This window comes from Coffea arabica, chromosome 6c (genome assembly GCF_036785885.1).
Source record: "Coffea arabica cultivar ET-39 chromosome 6c, Coffea Arabica ET-39 HiFi, whole genome shotgun sequence".
In the NCBI taxonomy this organism is placed as follows: Eukaryota; Viridiplantae; Streptophyta; class Magnoliopsida; order Gentianales; family Rubiaceae; genus Coffea; species Coffea arabica.
Window position 1 is genome coordinate 59,112,258 of NC_092320.1, and position 4,071 is coordinate 59,116,328.

The 4,071-nt window shown below is 32.3% G+C and overlaps 1 long non-coding RNA gene across 2 annotated transcripts; it reads right to left on the bottom strand.

The window, feature by feature from the left end:
- On the bottom strand, positions 1-4,071 carry LOC140008931 (uncharacterized). 2 transcript variants are annotated; one of them, XR_011816256.1, is made up of 5 exons: positions 3,720-4,070; positions 3,506-3,619; positions 3,052-3,102; positions 1,972-2,123; positions 1-193 (listed from the first exon to the last, which is right to left on the bottom strand). It is a non-coding gene; the product is annotated as an uncharacterized lncRNA (long non-coding RNA). The 2 variants fall into 2 exon arrangements; XR_011816255.1 differs by having other exon boundaries at positions 3,506-4,071.

The window sequence follows — 4,071 nt, forward strand, 5'->3', positions numbered from 1 at the left end:
TTGTTCATAGCCAAGGGATTCATAATAAATAGATAAAACAATAAAATGAGTCTTGTAGAATCTCGAAACATGAACTTGAACTTCCATGATTCCAATAAATACATATTTTAACTTAACCAAAAACAAAACTTTCTATCGTTCGTACTCATCCCAAAAATGTAATGAGCAATTTCTAAAGAAACTGCTGAAGAACCTGCCATGTATTATAACAAAAAAGAAAGTAAGATATAATCCATCGAAATTAGTTTACTGCTGTAAAACCAAGTTAAAAATAAATCAAGGGACTTGAATAATGCCAACAAGGATAGGACAAATTCAACAAACTTTTGCACTTTTGGTTACTAATATACTCTCGTAAAAAATTTGTTACCCCTTGTATTTTTTAACCTATTTCACAAGCAAGAAACTTTTCTTTTTTCTTTTTTTTTTGGTACAGTTTGTCAAAGTCAAGAAATGAAAAAATTCTTATAGGTAAGCTAAAGTGTCTTGCTTGGTAACTCGAGTTTTCACCAAAGTGAAACTATTAGATGTGCCAGATCCTTAGAGATCGTATGCAATTAAACTTTTTCACAACTTGATCATGCAGCTGCGCAATTTACACAAAATGCCAATGGAAGATAAGGTGAAAAAGGAAATAAAATCAAACAAACAAATACGGCAAGAAATCCTAAAATGTAAAAATGAAGCAGAAACTTCTCCAGAGATGATATCTTTATATTCTAATGACATACTCCAATCCAAAAGCCAAAATATATGCAACTCTAAATAATGCCATGTAATTCAGCTTTTATTCCCAATAAAGTTCATATTACTCTAGCATCAAGAATCTATAAAAATTTTCAGGTGTAAAGGAAAATAGTGAAGCCAATATTCATCTAAAAAATTGGTATTCAATTATATTTCAGGGTTGCTCCTATTGAATATTCGCAGGGTTTACATGGATTGTTGAGTTTTTGCAACAACTTGTTTAATCAAACTTTTGATATCTATTCTATTCCCATAGAAAGAAAACACAAGCACATGTGACCATTAAAAATCCCTAAAATGGAACACAAAACTCTAAATATATAGGAAAGGCAAATAACAAAAAAGTTTCTATGAGTTGCTATCCAATTTTTCATTTTTTGTAAAATCTCAAAATTAGTCCAACATTGGTCATAAAGTTTTGCTAATCTCAATATTATTAAGAACACAGGTTTCAAAGCAGATTCATCAAGTTCACTACTCCCTGGTTGTCATACTTAGCATTAGTTTGTTAATCATTGTTAATTGAGACATACTTCACACACTTCACATGGTTTGAAAGTAACCACTTCGACTGTTAACAGCCTGAGGTTTTAAGCCAAGCATTGAATAAGTTCTATAGATAGCATGCTTAGCAAAGCAAGAATGACATTTCAAACTTTAATCAAACGATATTGATCCAAACCCAAAAAAAACAAAAGAAAAGTACCTACGAAATACCTATGAAATACGTATAAAACAAAATTACCTATGAAATAGCAAAGCAAGCCTATTATCAATTTTCAAAAGAGATGCAGAGTACAACAATCAGTATTAACTTTAATTAACTTCAAAGTCTTGAAAAAAAAGAAACACAGCCTCTCTTTATCACAGTAAAGATGAGTAAAAAGATAGTCTAACATGGCATAGAAAGATAAGAATTAGTTTCTTCATCTCAATTATAACTAAGAAAGCACTTGTTCACTACACTATTACCTCATACGTTAAACCTTACACAATGACAAGCACAAATTGGAGACACTGACAGATTTTCAAATGCATCAGTGACATCTAATGTATCAGATGAAATTCATATACGGTGGTCAGCAAGCAAAGATAACACCATCTGTCAAATACCACCCACAATTTGAACATCAGATGAACATTCAACACATGAATCTTACAATAAATGTCATCAAGTAGACAAATGCAGTGTAAAATAGAGAAGTGATGTCAGAAACAAACTACCTGATACCCATTCCATTCAGCATTTGAAGGCATGCCTAGGGCTGGAGGAAATATCATTGATGTTGAAGACCAGGGTAAGGCACTTGTTTGAGTAGCACCATGCAATAGAGCAGATCCACCAGTAACAAAACCCAAAGTATGGTCATTTCCTACTACAAAAGTAGGATCAGGATTAGATGTACCCCAATAATAACATATTCATATAAAGAAAAGAACCTTTAAAGTTGCTTAGAAGAAAGAAGATTTCACAAAAAAAATGGCGATAACAGAAACAAGAGTAGAAATCTATTGAGAGAGTATAAAAACAAGTCTTACCAACATAAATCAAACAATAAAAATAATGTCACCGATGAAATTTCCCCAAAGGGAACAAAATACTGTATATATATGTGGAAGCAAATTCTAGAGAAGTTTCTATGCATTATTTTCCAATTTTTCTTTTTTTCTAAAAATGTAAAATTGGGTCCAACATCAAAGGTCAATGTTGTGAAGCACAGGGATACTATTTTCTGAACATATTTTTCCAGCCAAAGATCTTGCCAAGTTTCTTTAGTAATTTAAAAGAGGAAAGATGGTATCTTCATAGTAGATTACATGGATTTTGCTTTTGAAACTCCATTTATCTAATTCATATAACTATGTATCTGATGAATCATGAACTGATGAAAACATCTTCAAGGAAGCCAGTCATAATAATGATTTCACTTTGCAAGTCAAAACCACAAAACCAGAAAAATCGACTATGAAATAAAGATTTCATCATACAGCTTCCGAAATCTTGACATTACCAAGAATACCAAGTAGTTTAAATAACAAATTCATCATGTTCACCAGCCAAGGGAAAAAATGAAGATAGAGAAGAAAAAGATACTTGTATCTAATTTACTTTGACAAACACAATAAAACCTAAAACACAAAACACTGGAAGAAAGTTGCTCATTCTTCCAATCACTTTTTCCTTTATCCTTTCTCTGACAAAAATCTCAATAAACAAAAATAGGCTAATTTAGGTGAGAGAAACTGTTTATAGAAAAAGACTATGGTTTATAGTATAAATAGTAGAACACAAATAAATATTACCAGCTTCAACTACTTCTTCGAGATGTCAACTTCAAGTCTTCCTATTCCTTCCTGTAACAACAACCAATAATATACTCAGAAAAGTAACACCAAAAGAACAAAAAAAAAAAGAGAGGAAAAAAAAACATCGTCCATCAAATCCTAAACTGGGAGTGTAAGGGAAAAAAATTAAATCAGAATGATACAACAAAACTTATGTTTTCCTTTACCAGTTGTTTTTCATGGGTGGCCATTATTCCTCCAAGAAAGGCAAAAAAATGGAACAACAAAACACCAAAGAGGTACAAACAATTAAGTAAATAAACATCTAAAAGCTAGCTAATCTTCAATTATTCATCATCTCAGACGATATTAAAAGTTTTTCTTCTAATTAAAAATTAAAAATTAAAAATCAATGATAAAACAGAAATGAAATGGAGACATTATTCATGGAAAGAAAGGGGAAGAAAAGTACCATATCTGCATTCTAGAAATTCACATCAGATAGTGAAGATGAAATATTGACCTTCTCCTTCCTCATTGTTTCACAAAAGGACACGAAGGAGATGGGGAAAAAGAGATTTGCTGCCTTTAGCCAAGAAAATAGAAATATCAGGAAAAATGACCAAAAAAAAATAGAAAAAATTAGCCCTAGATGAAGAAGAACAAGAGGAAGAACTGGGAGAAACCGCGAGTGGAAGGGGAAGAAGATTATCAGCTATTTTCTGTCTCGAGCCCGTCATCCATCAAATCCTAAACACCCACTCCTCAGAAGAAAAAAATCTTGACCCTCCAATTGAGGAAGCCAAGTTGTAATCTCAATTTGTGCAATGCAATTCACTAACCAGGAAGCACAAAGAGCAGCCAGGACAAAAAATCTGAACGGGAAATGAAAAGAAAGGAAAGCAAATGGAACAAAAAGGAAACATCACAAGAAGGCTGCACCATATATCCACTGGACAAAATGGAATTACACTGGATGACCACCAATCAGCCAATAGCAACGTGTCATGTCAGCAATCACAACCTAATTGAAAACCT